This window comes from Mustela erminea, chromosome 12 (assembly GCF_009829155.1).
Source record: "Mustela erminea isolate mMusErm1 chromosome 12, mMusErm1.Pri, whole genome shotgun sequence".
Taxonomy (NCBI): Eukaryota; Metazoa; Chordata; class Mammalia; order Carnivora; family Mustelidae; genus Mustela; species Mustela erminea.
Genome location: NC_045625.1, coordinates 22,371,378 through 22,387,289, shown reverse-complemented (window position 1 = coordinate 22,387,289; position 15,912 = coordinate 22,371,378).

Sequence of the window (15,912 nt, the reverse complement as noted above, 5' to 3'; positions counted from 1 at the left end):
TCAGAGCAATTACAAGAAAAATGAAAGAAGTTGCAGAATTCTAGAATAACATAAAAACATCAAAATCTTCCTTTCTGGCCTTTCTATATATCCAGTCAGGTCTCTCAGGTATGGGAGTTGCCAGCTTTTCCTTTTTTTTTTTTTTTTTTTTAAAGATTTTTATTTATTTATTTGACAGACAGAGATCACAAGTAGGCAGGCAGAGGGACAGGCAGAGAGAGAGAGGGGGAAGCAGGCTCCCTGCTGAGCAGAGAGCCCAATGTGGGACTTGATCCCAGGAACCTGAGATCATGACCTGAGCCAAAGGCAGAGGCTTTAACCCACTGAGCCACCCAGGTGCCCCTCCTTTTTTGTATGTATTAGATGAAGTATGAAGTGTGCGTATTTTCCTGTATGGCCACAGGCCCACTTGGCTTTTGTAGCAGATATCAGCAGTCCTCTCCCAGTGCCTGCTTCCTCCACTTTCTACCAAAATACACTGACTTTTCTGTGGATGAATTTATCCCTCCTCCATTTTATAGTAGCTATGCAGTTTGTGTGGGATTATTCTAACCCTAAATCCAGGGTTAGACCCTTGTTATCTTAATCCAACCAAAAGTCTTATCTTTAGGTCAAGAGTTAATGAAGCAGGAGGAAGAAAGCAAGAGGATGCCATTTCTAGCACGTGTGACGGAGTCAGCAAAACTTTCTCTTTCCTCATCTGGATATTAATAAGAACCTGGCTGGCAGCTCTTACAAAACACACAGGAACCTTTGCTGAAGGCCAATATTCCACAAAGATGTGAGGAGACATTGAAGAGAGTTGGGGTTTGGGTGATACCTTGATCTACGGGATTAAGTGTGGCCAGAAGTTCAAGCTAAGTCTGAAACATTCATTTCCACAGTAAATTCCTTTATGGTTTAAACTGGATTAAGATGGGATTTCTGATAGTTATCTGGAAAGTATTCAGATACAATATTATAGAAATTTCTCCCCCTGAGTCAAATTGCAAGCGCTATGACTAAATTCATCATGGGTGGTTTTTTTTTGTTGTTGTTGTTGTTTTGTTTGTTTGTTTGTTTGTTTTTTAAAGATTTTATGTATTTATTTGACAGAGAGAGAGAGAGATCACAAGTAGGCAGAGAGAGAGGAAGGGAAGCAAGCCCCCCGCCTAGCAGAGAGCCCGATGTGGGGCTCAATCCCAGGACCCTGGGAGCCGAAGGCAGAGGCTTTAACCCAATGAGCCACCCAGGCGCCCCCATCATGGGTGTTTTAAAATTTCTCACATAAGGTATGTTGTAATAGAGCAAAATCTAATGTTATGATCAAGGAATTTAATTTCTTATTTTTGATATACCGAGGCTCAAAAGATTCACTGATGCTCTGCAATGCCCAGGGAGAACATGGAAGGAACATGAGCTTTTGGATTCCGACAAATGTTATTTTCCACTTCATGGTGTATGACAGGTGCTACAGTTGGATAAAATAACTTGGTTTCAAATCTGAGTGCTGCCTTTCTGAGATCTTGAGCGAATTACTGCTTATGTCCTCATCTGTGAAATGGGGATAACATCCACCTCACGAGGTGTGGTGAGAATGAAGAGATATGAAAAAAAACCTGGTCAAGTGTGTATAATTTCTAGCCCAAGCTAGCAAAGACATGCATTCCCTTCTGGATTCCCAAGTTTATACTTCAGAGAGGGCTTTCTTAACGCCTTAGAGAATAGAAAGCAAACAGAAATTCAATGTGTTCCCTTTTGAGATGGCAGAATTCTAAAAAGAGAAACAAAACCTAGCTGACCACAAACCTTTGGGGGCATGCTAGGTTGGCCATACCATAGTGTTGGCCAACACTGACGAACTAAATATTTTAGAAATAAACAAAGCCTCTTATTCATCTTGACAAAGACCGGAAGCTCTGGCAGCACTGCCTGCAGTCTTGCATTGCATGCTAACTGCCGGGCGCAGAGCAGTGACCGCCCCTCTGGAGGGGCCATACTCTTTCCGGTCAACCACTATCCTCGCCATCTTTTACCACTTCAGAAGAACTCAAGGTGGAGTGGCAAGGTGCCTTTCTGTTGTGGGCACGCAGCTATTTGACTTCTACTACAGTAGGCATTAGAAGTTTTTCTAATGTCATTCCTTTCCCTTTGCCTCTAGGGTGTCCCTACTTATTTATACTACTTGGCTGGTTTCTGTTGGCATTTGAGTTTGAGACCCCTGATGCTGATGTTTCTACCATCACAGGCAGGAATTTTTTTTCCTGGCCATATATTGAAGATCTTATCATTTCCTTCTCCTTTTCTCTCTTTTTCATCCAAGAAGGAAAGACAGATGTTGATACATATTGTACATCCTTCAAGCTCCCAATTAGGAACCACTGCTTTAATGTGTGGGCTCGGTTCTAAGCATCACTTTATTTAGGTTACCTTGCAAGTACACAGTTAATTAAGGGGACCGCGTCTTCTCTACAAGTGAAATGGCCAAGGTACAGTACTGCAAGTTTAGACAAGTTATCCTAGGCAGAATTTAGAATTCAAGTCTGGGTCACCTATCACTGTCACACAGGGAGGAACGTGGGGTCCGTTAAAATATGCAGGTCTCTTAGAAAGCCATTTAGAATGGATGAACTGAACTTGGGGAGTGAATTTCTTTCTTCTCTGCTTTAAGACCACATCTATCATTTCTATCTTCCTTTTCCTCGTAGGATTAGCTTTTCCAGAACTTTCCTCCACTGCATTTGTAAAGAAATTAGTACAGAATTAACCCTCGGGCTGCAGTGCCAAAAAACTCCTGCCACATTCTGGGGTTCCTGGAAGTTGAGCAAGGCTGGGTCAGTAATTCTGCCTTTCAGCATTTGTAGGCTTTTCTTCAGAATTCGCTCACACTGTCAGAGTACAAGTTGACAGCCCACAGAAATCTGTTTATTCTTTTTTTTTTTTTTAAAGATTTTATTTATTTATTTGACAGAGAGAGAGAGATCACAAGTAGGCAGAGAGGCAGGCAGAGAGAGAGAAAGGGAAGTAGGCTCCCCGCTGAGCAGATAGCTCGACTGGGATGATGACCCGAGCCAAAGGCAGAGGCTTTAACCCACTGAGCCACCCAGGCGCCCCAAAATCTGTTTATTCTTAACTGGAATTTGCACTTGACTGCCTTCTTTGTTTCCCTGACATGCACTCACATGTATTTTCCTAGACTCATTTCTGACCTCATTGTTGGGAGCAGGAACCTTGAATGTAATCTGGGTGGAGTCTCCCTTTGAGAAGTCCGGGGTGTGCGTGTGTGCTGTGTGTGCCTGTGTGTTTTAGTTTATCCAGGGCGGAATCCTGGTAGGGGGTTGGGAATTCTAAATCTTGAAAAAAATTGACAAAAACAGAGTGGGAAGAAGAGAAGGAAAGAGGAAAAAAGGCTGATGAGAGCAAAAGGTAGAAAGGAAGGGCACAAGAGAAGAAAGGAAACAATTTTTTTTTTACAAAATAAAAAATAAATAGCTAAATCATTCCTACATATTGCTTGGACTCTACCTCAGAATTTACAGAGGCCTATCAGAACGGTAAGTAGAGGTGCCTGGTGGCTCAGTCGGTTAAGCGTCTGACTCTTGATTTCAGCTCAGGTCATGATCTTAGGGTTATGAGATCGAGCCCCCCATCAGGCTCTGTGTTGGGGATGGAGCCTGCTTGAGATTCTCTCTCTCCCTCTGCTCCCCCACACCCCGCCACCCCCGCAAGAATGTTAAATACCATAAAAGTAGGTAAATAACCAACAGAAATCTCAGACCATTATTAGTCTTATCCTAAGGGAAAAAAGTCACTTTAGTGCTCTCTGAACAAAAGCCCTGGTGAAATCTTCCTCTCTGTGGAGGTTTAGTTATCTGGTGAGAGCTGAGAGGGAGTAGCTCAAGGATCTAGGCCTGGAAAGGAAAGGAGGGGCTTCCCTAAAGTGCTCTGCGGGAGAGGCAGAGAACTGGACCCACTCCTAGAGTCTTGCCGCTCAGTACCTGTTCAGACCAACAGTATCAGCATCACTTGGGAATTTTGGGGGAGGGGGAGAAAAGGAGCTACAGGAACAACAACAAAAAGAATAATACATGCAAGAAGGAGGGTGAAAAGGGAATTGTATACAGAAAGGATAAAGGATTTACAGCTAGGACTTTATGTGCAGGAGGAGGGTGAATTCTCTTCATGCTGTAAGACCTTGTTAATCAAGGTCATTTATAAACACTAGCACCTGGGAGCTTGACAGACGGGGAGAAGGTCAGGCTCTATCCTGCAATCACTGCTTATGAATCTGGATTATAAGGTTCCCCAGGGGATTCTTGTGCGCACTGGTTTTGAGAAGCAGTGCTCCAGAGCTATGATTCGATCAGGGAGCTGTCGGTGACCCCAGGACCAGGAGCACTAGCATTAGCATTGCCCGAGATGGTGAGAAAGGCAGATTCTCAGACCCCACCCAGGACCTACTGAATTAGAATCTGAGGGTAGGGCCCAGGTGGGGCGATTTTAACACGCAGTCCCTGTGATTCTGCTGCAAGCTCAAGTTCAAGAACCACTGCGCTAGAAGTTTTTTTAAACAATGGGATGGATTTATGTTGGTCTGGTGGCACGTCTTCCACACCGTAACGAGGAGGCAGGAGTGTCGTTCAAAATATGTAACACCCTGAGTGACTTGGAGGCTGATCATTCAGACTGGACAACAGCTGGGCATCTGCTCGTGGCAGGGGGAGGGGGTGGAAAGAGGGCTAGTCTGCCAGGTTTTAACATTTTCGGTTGCTGGATTTGGGGGAGATCCAGAATGTCCTAGCAGTGGGGAGGAGTCAGCCTCGCGGGGTTGGGACGTGAGGGTGGGGCTGGGGGGCAGAGGGTACTTACCAGCCATTATATATTCCCATAATTTAACAACTGGTTAAACTGGCCCTTCCTTCCCAAGATCAGCCTTGTGATATTGACGGGAAATGTAACAATTCTTCCCAGAGATCAGGTGGGCGACTGCAACTGCGGATTTAAGTTCTTTACCAGACCAAAAAAAGGAAAAAACAAAAAACCAAACCATTAGTCAAAACAAACAGCCATATTTGCTTAGAGTTTCAGCACTAAAGTAGGAATTTATAACCTTCAGTGATCCCTTGACTACGAGGAAGCAAAACCGTGAGAGGTCCCTGAGCCGATGGCTAGTCTCAGAAACTGAGCAGGAAGGAGCTCTAGGATTCGAATGGCACTTGGCACTTGCTCACGGTAATGGGGCAGGAGTCACAACGGTGGGTCGTGTGAAGAGAACACATCTTGGATCATGTGGAGAAAAAGACTCGTGGAAAAGGACCATTCGCACTCTTCATTCAACCCCTGCAATGTACCTTCAGGGAAGTGAACGAAAGTATAAATGTGGAAAACTGTGCCAGGGCAAAGTGTTCACGAAAGTGAGCTACTTAATATTATGGCAGCAGTTGGCACCGAGCGAATCCTGCCAGCATGGGGCAAACCCATGCCTCTGGCTTCTGTGGGCGGTCTGTGGTGCTCCGCTGGGAGAAGCGGAAACCCCCATGACATTCTGGAAATCTTCATTTACTCTGTGTCACCCCCATTTCCACAGGAGGCTTACAATCTCTCTAACAGACTCGCTGTTTCTTATAAAAATCTGTAGTTAATTACGTATTTCTGATTATTTTTATTAGAAAACCATTTGAAAATACTGAAAACTAGAAAGTAGAAAAGCAACTGGGGTACATGATCTCTAAGATTATATTATCACCACAGTATTTTGATGTCACACACACACATACGTATATGTAATATGTGTGCGTTTGGGGGGTGTCCCCCACACCAAAAGGCAATTCTGGGACACCAACAGAGTGTCCTATAATTCAACTCAATTCTGACACTGTCTCCTCAGAGATAGCGTCAGATCCCACAGGTGGAGGGTACAGTCCCCAAAAGACCCTGCCCCTTCAGACCCTAGTCACAAGCCCAGGTGGTTTACCTGTGCTCCGACTGGCTATGATTGAGAAGTTCCCATGACCCTCTCCTTGGATTTGATTAATTTGCTTGAGTGGCTGGCTCACAGAGCAGAGAAACATTTTACTTACTAGATTACCAGGTTTTTTTGTAGAAGGAAATAACTCAGGAACAGCCAGGCAGAAGAGACGCACAGGGCGAGGAATGGAGAAAGGGCTTGGAGCTCCCAGGCCATCTGCAGGCTGCCATTCTCCCTTTTATGTCCGCTTGGTCACCAACCCGGAAGCTCTCTGAATCTGGTCCTTTCGGGGTGTTTATGGAGGCTCATTATGTAGTTAAGGTTGATTAAATCATTGGCCACTGGTGGTCCAGTAGACCTCCAGCCCCTCTCCCTTCCCTGAGTTTGGGGAGGGAAGTGGTGCTGAAAATTCCAACCCACCCACCACAAGGTTGGTTTGCTTGTCAGCCAGCCCCCAGGTTAAGTTACCTCGGGGCTTTCCAAAATTCACTCTATTAGCACAACAAAAGCACGTTTACCTACCTTATTACAGTCACTGTAGGGTTTTGGGAACTGGCAGAAGAGCAAATATTTGTTATTATACATCACAGCATCACAATATATATAATTCAGTTTTAATGAATTGCCATTACATTATTATACGATTTTGTATTTGTTCTACTCCTTAAGGCTTAGTGTTATGCCAGGGTCACTTACCCATTATCTAATGTAGTTGGACCATGTGTTTTGTTTTGTTTTGTATTTTTAAGTGGAGCCCAACGCAAGACTTGAACCCATGACCCTGAGATCAAGACCTGGGCTGAGATCAAGAGTTGGGTGTTTAACCAACTTGAGTGACCCAGGTACTCCCACACCACATGAGTTTTAATTGCTACCTACATATCACTTTATCATTTTAGTGCATTACGTTTTAATTAACTTTTTTTTTGTATTAAGTCTTTTACAACCTTACAGTCATAAAACAATACTGTGAAGAGTGTCTAATAAACCATTGTGGAAACCCTTATTTCTTAGAGTGATTTCCTAGGAATATAACTATTGTTAGTGATTTTAATGTGTAATGTCAAACTTCTGTCTGGAGTGCTTACACCTATTTGCAAACACTAGCAGTCCATGGACTTGTTATTAGTTTTAATTTGTACTTCCACTATTATTAATATGGTTGAACACATCCCTATTTTTTAATATGAAGTTATTTAGTATTTGCCAGTTTTTTTTTAAACTAAGTCTGTTTAATTTTGAATTGGTAAGAGGATCTTTATATTTTAAGTGTTTTAGTGATTGATGTTTCTTTTTTAGTACAGAAATTAAATTTTTTTCAGTCAAATTTATGGTGCCTTTTGACATTTTTGCATTGGTTATATGATTGAAAAGATACTCTTATGTCTATCATATTTTTCCTAATAACCAAAAATAATTCTAGTTTTTACATTAAGCCTTTTAAATTAAAACACATTCTAAAAACCTAAGACAATCAAGATACATTGTTAAAAAACAACATTCATCCAAGTAAATTCGGAGAGCTCATTGGCTTTTATTAAATGATTCACGACTCTGGCAGCATCCCATCTACCAGGTAGAGGGGAAATCCAATGGGTTACAAAAAGTGACAGGTTTTTAAAGGCAGGCCCAGGAAGTCCTGCCATTGCACTCCTGGGTATTTACCCCAAAGATACAGATGTCGTGAAAAGAAGGGCCATCTGTACCCCAATGTTTATAGCAGCAATGGCCACGGTCGCCAAACTGTGGAAAGAACCAAGATGCCCTTCAACGGACGAATGGATAAGGAAGATGTGGTCCATATACCCTATGAGGTATTATGCCTCCATCAGAAAGGACGAATACCCAACTTTTGTAGCAACATGGATGGGACTGGAAGAGATTATGCTGAGTGAAATAAGTCAAGCAGAGAGAGTCAATTATCATATGGTTTCACTTATTTGTGGAGCATAACAAAAAGCATGGTGGACATGGGGAGTTAGAGAGAAGGGGGCTGGGGTAAATTGGAAGGGGAGGTGAATCATGAGAGACTATGGACTCTGAAAAACAATCTGAGGGGTTTGAAGTGGCGGGGGGTGGGAGGTCGGGATGCCAGGTGGTGGGTATTATAGAGGGCATGGATTGCAGGGAGCACTGGGTGTGGTGAAAAAATAATGATACTGTTATGCTGAAAATAAATAAATGAAAAAACAAAAGTGAAAGGTTTTTAAAGGCAGGCCCAGGAAGTCATAAACAGAAGGTTTATTATAGGTGAAGCAACCTGTATTTGGGGACAAAAGGGTTTTAGTAGATGGATTACCTTATCCTCCTTTGAGGGTATGAAGAGGGCCCTGGTGATAAGGTGCCTTGTTGGTACTGACTATAAAATTCCTGACTGCCTGGTTAAAGGTTACATTTTGGGGGGGGGTGTGGTTGAAACTACAGTTAGGTTAGTTATTAAATCTTGGTTTACCAACTTGGGGCCTTAACCCAAAGGATGCCATTTTGTATGGTCTTCTTTTTAACAACATGAAGGATAAAAGATGTACTCACCTCTCAACAAATACAATATTATATACACTGCTTCCCTGTTGTGTCTATGTACATTTTAATCTTTCTCTCACTATTTATTGTTATGGGAAGAGAGGAGAACACACATACATTTCTCTACAGTCAAGTTACTGAATGTCAATCAATCCTTCTCCATTGCCTTGTGATGTTTTCTGTATAACCTACTGAAGTCCTGTCTCATAGAGCATGTTAAGCATTTTCCCCCTCAGTGGCTTGTGTGTTTACTCTGGCCTCAGAATCACATTTATTTATTACACATTTAATGAAAATATAAAAGCTGATATGATTACTTGCTCTTTGCAAATGTTTCTTAGCTCTGAAAAAAAAGTTCTGAGAAAATATCAATGCTGGTAAAGATAAATAGAAAACAGTTTTGTACATGAAAGACAACAGAGTGTTAGTATGTGACATATGGAGATTCGAGGTGTAAGAAAGTTAAACACTTGAGATTGAATTCCCCTATGCAGGGCAGGTTGGAGGTGATATAAGAGAAAGCTAAGGTTGGATGATAAGTAAGTTGGGGTCAGACTATGGAGGGACTTCAAGGGGAGAACTTTGAGTTTAATAAGAAACCAAGAAGGAGACTTAAGGGTTCTTGAGTGGGGACAACGACTAGGAAAAATCATTAGTATGATAATGCTCTACAGGCTAGAGGCAGGGACACTGGATTCAGAAAAGCATACTGGGATTTACAGAAGTTGATTTGTGAGAGTAGGAGGAATTTTACAGGAGTTGCAATGCAGCAGAAGGCAATGTTTTCTTCACATGTCAGATAGACACAAGGCACCCACTCAATGAATACTTGTCAAGTTTGCATATACTCTAAGTACATAAAGGACAGAAAAGAGTCAGAGAATGCCACTGTTATGAGCCTTATACTTTGAAGAGGTAGTAATACCACTGGTCAAAATGGGAACATTCTCTCCCATCGTATGGACTGTTGCATATCCTTTTCCCACTCAACTCCCCATAACTAACCCTCCAAGAAACTCTGTCTTTGTCATTTTTCTCTATGGTAGCTTCTGAGGGGAATTCACACATTCCTGGGGGAGTTGATTTTGGTCCATCTATCCTTGGATGAGGAGTCCAATTGTGATCACTGTTCGTGCGCTCTGACTTATTGGTGGTCTTAACTTCCCTCCACTCTCCCCAGATCCCATGCAGGACAAGCTCTAATGAGAGCACTTTGCACCAGAGGTCTCTCTTGATGTGAGAAACAAAGGTAGAAGAAAAATTATTCAATTTCCTTACTATCTAAGCCCACTGACAAGTGCTTGGAACAGGCAGAATGATATTCCTCTAGGGACTCAACTGCCTCGATGTTAGTACTTCACTAAGGGCAGAAGGCAATCTTAGCTTACCCCCAGGATCCTATAAGTATACTTCAACATATAACAATTCCTTTGAAAGCTTCCTCTATCTCTACCCCCCAAGATACATGTTGGCAACCATCCCCCAAGCATATGACTCACCAATAAACATCTGAAGGGTCCCATGACTCAGGTTTTATTACACAGTAATAAATGACCTTTCACCAACAATAGCTAGCCCACTCAAGGTCCTGGAAACCTTGCTTCCATTCCTTAGAGACTTATGCTATCCCTAACGCCCTCCCAACTTGATGGTATATAATGGGCCATTCCTCATGACCCCAGTGTAGTTTTTTCTGCCCATAAGTCCTGTCCCCATGCTTTTATAAAACCACCTTTTTCCACCAAAGACATCTCAAAATTTTTTCTTGGCCATTGGCTTTGCACCCTAACATCTTTTCCTATATCATCTATCATCAGTTTCTATCAAAGGATGACAAGGGTCAAACTTCTCTTATGCTACATCTAGGTCTTGGAGAAGAGTCTCCAAGGATGGGTCCAGCCCATCTCATCAGGGTTAAAGATGACCAACCTGACCTGACTTCAGCATTTTGGTTCCAAATTTTTGGCTAATGTCAGTGTCCTACTTGGCCATCATGAAATCAGCAGGAACCCAGGGACTCCAAACCTGTTCAAATCCAAATACCTGGGCTTCTGACCCCTTTCTCTGCATTATTATGTCTGTTACTCTAATCCTCTTGCTTTGTCTAGTTTAGCCTGCTAACTTGCTCCTTGAATTTGGGTTCTAAAAAGCCTTCAAATCTCCTCTATAGAAAAGTCTGCTTTTGCCTTGGGCACTCTACTGTGCTTCTACCCTCACCTAACCCAAGTCCTGGCTCTAATCACCTTCTCTCCCAAAGCCCACATGGTTTCTGCCTGACCCATCACTGGACATTGCCTGCCCCAGAATCTACAATTAGTTGCTATGTAATTTAAAATGACAGTAGTTCACACCGTCCCTCAAAGAGTACCATGACCTCCGATGGCCCTAAACCTAAATAGTCTAAGAACTGCTAATCTGTAAAATGGGCCTAAGATGACCTGGCCTCCCTGCCTCACTGAGTCGTTTCGGGGCTCAAATGAGATTATATATGGAAGTTGGCTTTGAAGGCTTTTAAGTGCTCCACAAATCCATGGCATTACTATCTGACATTAGCCAACAGTCACTGAGCACCTCTCCTGAGGCCTACAGCTGAATGACCTAGTGAAGAGGTTCTATTTAAGTGTTAAATTCATTAAATTTATTTAACACTTAAATAGAATCTAGGTCTTAAATTTACTGAAATGGAGCATCTTCTTAGCCTGCTCAGGCAAAATCCTCTTTTGGATTTTTATAACATAATTTCATTACAGAAGCAAAACAACTTAAGTAGAGGATTCAGGGTATATAGCTCTTTAAATAGACTACCTCCTCTTTCTCTTTTCTTCCCTCCTCACTTCCTTTCTCCCTCTCCTCCCCATCTTTTAAAAAAATCTCAAACCATGCTTCTATACATGCAATATGGTGTGTGTATGTTTAGGAACAAAGAAGTGGTAGATTTCAGTGTCGATTTTTCTAGAAGCTGTTAGATGATTAGGTAAGTAGCTCAATCATTTATAACTCCCTAGACCTTTCCCACTGTCATTCTTTTCAATGACGTTCATTGGGACCCATGTCAGGATTTAATGTGAGAACTCTACTACAATATTCTGTATGTGCGGCATGATGTAGAAAGGCACACAGTCTGCAGTTACCACCTGGCCTAAATGAACAATTCTGGGACAAAAACACCTTGAAAGAGCCTTCGCTTGGCACTGGAGTTGGTAGTGAATCAGCCAGTACTGGCACTGGAAAACAGTTCGGTGCTTGATCGAAACATTTTGCTCTCCTTTCCCCCATCCCTTTCCTAATCGCCTTCCCTCCTTTCTCCCCTCCAACCTCCTCCCCAAAAGATAAAGACAAAACATGAACAAAACCAATGCAGGCACATTTAGGAGATTATATTACCACCTTCAAAAATGTAAAACCACATGAACTGAAGGTTTTAAGATAAAACACAAGGCTTTACTGAATTGGCTAATTCAGGAGGCCATGGAAGCTGGTTAGGAGTAACTGGAAATAGAGAGGCAGATTTAGGGAGCAGAATCTCAGAGGGGGTCCTCTGGCCCACTCTGGGGCACTCTGTCTCAAAAAAAACTGGAGTTCACGGACAGTCTTCATTGGATGTTGGGAATGTGAGCAGTGCTACTTGCAATCGTTATGCTAGATTGTTGTTACAAAGGGTGTGGGGGGAAAAGAGACTTTTCCTCTTTCATAGAATATCACAAGTCACTGAGATGGACTCAGGTCAACTTTCGGGACATGAATACCTTGTGGTGGGAAGGGAAATGGTGGCAAGTTCCAGAAAGAACTTCATAATGTGCATTGCAGAGATGCGTCCTTTTAAGGAACCAGAGCCTAAGAAAAAAGAATGGTATATGTTCATATTTGGGAAAATTTTAAGACAGTCTCGGGCCCTCCAGAAACAGCTGAGAACAGAGTCAGGAGGGGTGAGCCCGAGGTTCTACAACAGTAATAGATGCTTAATAGGAAACACAATATACATGGGTCACTGTCAAGTCCAGATTTCATGCGCTTCCAAAAAATAAAGAAGGTGGACCCAGTGGACCTTCAGCGGAGGCATCAGTGCTTAATGCCACACATTAAATTCCTTCTTTTATGCTGGCTGGACCTGATTTATCACCTTTTTTTCTGAGTCAGCGCTACTGGCAGGGAGTTAACACTTGAGGTAGTTAGGAGCAATCCAAAGAGAAAGAAAATGCAAAGGAAACTGTGCCCGTAGTCCACGTGTCCTCCCTTTCTACTTGGGAATGAAAACCCTCCCCTTTTGCTGTTTGGAGCAGTTTTAAAAGGTGGAAGAGAAAACAGCTAAGCTGGAGACTGAAAATTCACAATACATCTGAAGCATCTTGGGACTTCTGGAGGGCGGTGGGACTTCTGGAGGAAAAAAAAAATGTCAAAGGAGAGTGGGAAGAAGAGGGAAGGGAAGGTTTAGATTGGACCTCTCTGCACTGTGTTGGCAAACGTCTAAGAGAGGACAACATGAAGATCTGAGCACGGAGGCCTCACACTTTTACAGAGAGCAAATGACCAGATAGCTAGATTAAGAGGAACCCTACCTCTCACCACTAAGTCTGTTAAGTTTTGATTTTATCATCTTTATTTGAGTTAAATTTCTGGATCCATGTGTGTGCTTTTGCTCAAGAAGGAGCATAGCCAAGATGTTCAATAGCACGGGGAAGAGAATAAATCCCCAAGTCAATGTCAATGTCTTATAATTTTACAGTGAACAATAGGTTTACAGTAAAATGAATCCAGCCAGGAAGATCACCAAATAGAGAATGTATTAAAAGGGTCAAAGGTGAAGAACCTATACCCAGTTGAGTGAGGATGCCAAGGATATAGCTTGGGTCATGCTTTGACCCTTTCTGTATGTCCTCCACACTTTGATGTGGACAATTCATTCTTCCTTGATCTTAAATAAAGTCATTTGCAGGTGTGCCTCCAAGCCCTATTTCCCAACCACATTGCTGCACCTATAAACCATTACTCTCTGGGTTATAACAGTGATATCCAGGATGTTCTCATAGCCTTTTATTATAATCCAGAAAGACGACAAAAAAGATGACAGCTGCCCAGTGTTGCAATTCACCTGCTTTTCTGGAGATTGAAGTTGGAGACAATCTAAACTGAGGGAAGAGGTATACACTCCCTGGAGGCTAGTGTTAGTGGCCAAGGTTGTGTTCCTCATGGTATTCCTAATGGTGTCACTCTGGGGAAATCCCTCTCCCCTGAGTCTCATTTTTAAAATCAGAAAATCAAGAAAGTCCCTGGCCCCCGAGGACGTTAACTTTTTCAAGGCTCTTTCCCCTTCTGGTTTTGACAGTGTTATGACAATATTGAAGCAAGCTGTGCCATCAACGGGACTGACCAGTTGTGACTGCTCCTGCAGAAGCTGATTTGGAAAGAGGCATATGTCCTGGAAGACGGGAATATGAAATTGAAGGTCAGCACACCAGGAGAAAAGAGAAATGTGATCACATAGGCAATGGGAAAATTGGGGTATAGGGGTGTCATCCAGATGACTTCCAAAAAGAAAGTTCCTCCAGCATGTGTTTACGTGACTCACCAGGGAACTCGATGACAAGGCTGATGATGGGTGGAGAAGGTAGTTTTCGTGTGTGTGAAGGGAAATGATTCTGTTATGAGGCATCTTGGGGGGGAAGAAGCTGGATTTAGCCAACTCCTTTTTTCCCATTGTCTTCACTCACTTACTAGGAGAGCCAGTAGAATTGAGAGGGAGGGTCAGGATCTGAAGCACCATTCCATAATGACACATACAATCAAAAACAATGATGTTTAGGAAATAATCTTTTTCAAATTAAAGTTCAGGGGTTCAAAGAACTCATATGTTCTTCCTTTATCTTGATGTTTATTTTCTATTAGCAATAGCAGAGTTTAAAGGATACAGAGACTCAAAAGACTTTCTACAGACCCAGAAATCACCTTCAGCACCTTGGGCCAGCAATTCACCTAAGGCTATAAGTTTCCATATGTCAAATATTATATTAATATAAGGTTGGGCACCAAAGATGTCATTTGATTGCTTCTTATAAAATCTAAGGTACCATGATGGTAAGATATACCATTAAACTGCCAATTATATCATGCCACGCCATTGTAAGATGCATTTCCATCCTAGAGATGGTATATTTCAGATGAATGAAACATGTCAAAAATCCTAACTCTGCTGAATATTGTGGTTTATGTTAAAGTCTAACTGGATACTGTTATATCTGGGGATGTGGTCAGTCGACTCTGGCTAAGACTTTATTAATCCTTAAGGCCATATTCTAATATCTAGGTCAGAACGCTGAATACCAAGACAGGGGAACCAAGTAGAGGAGAGTCACTTGTGCTCTGTTGGTAGCAGGGTCACTGGGTAGGATACAGGAAAACTGATTATCTTGGCAACTTGATAGCAAGCCATAACAGTGGGCCATGGCTTAGACTGCTCTTCAGTTCCAGTTCTAGTGCATGACTGTGCATTTATCTCAGTATTATTCCTTCCTCAGTGGAAGAGGTCTGGGGCCATCAAGGCATCAAATCCATAATATCCATGTTTCATTCACCTGTCTAGAAAATAGGCAACATGGCAATGGGGTTAACGTTGTCTGTATTTCCCTCTAAAGAACTTGGTTTTCAGTATTGTACTACTTCCTCCAATCTAGCCTGGTTGCCTGGACAGAATGTGGGGTCAGGAAATAAAAGAGCCTGGGTGACAATCCCATGGATGGTTAGTGTAGTGATGGGACTCACAAGGAAACATACTCAACTGAGAAAAATGGACTGATTCAGTGAATTGTGTCAACACCCACTTGTGAGACTGTGTCATCCTCACAATGAGAGCAATTAGAGTAGGTCCTATTATTGCTTCCATTATGCAGATGAGGAAAGGGAGGTTTTTGGTCTAGGACCTTGTCCAGATGATATGGCTCCTAAGGGGAAGGGGCCAGGATTTGAATGTGAGTTGTTGAATTCAGAGCCTCCGCTTTTCATGACTGTTATCACTGTACAAGAAATAATTCTTGCCATTATGGAGATTCAGACACATAAACTAGTCATGATATAATGAGAAAATTGCCTTAATACATACGTGTATACAAAGTGCTGGGGAGCCCAGAGGATAAAGCTATTAAGTTCTTACTTAATCTTACATAATATGAAAAGTGACCTTGAGAATGAACCAGCTAGATTTGCTTTTTTAAGAAGGGACTACTTTTACTGTTCTATAACCTCACACAATTGGGGTTCCTAGACAACACGCATTTGCCTGTTTGTGGATTGAGCAGCGATACCTTTCCCCCAAGTCTTAGGGATATCTAACACAAGGTTTATCAGCTAACAACCAATAAATGTGATGGAAAGACATTGTTTGGTCATGGAAAATTTCAACCACACCCATAGGTAGAGAGGACAGTGTAACAATCCCTGAGTATTCTTTG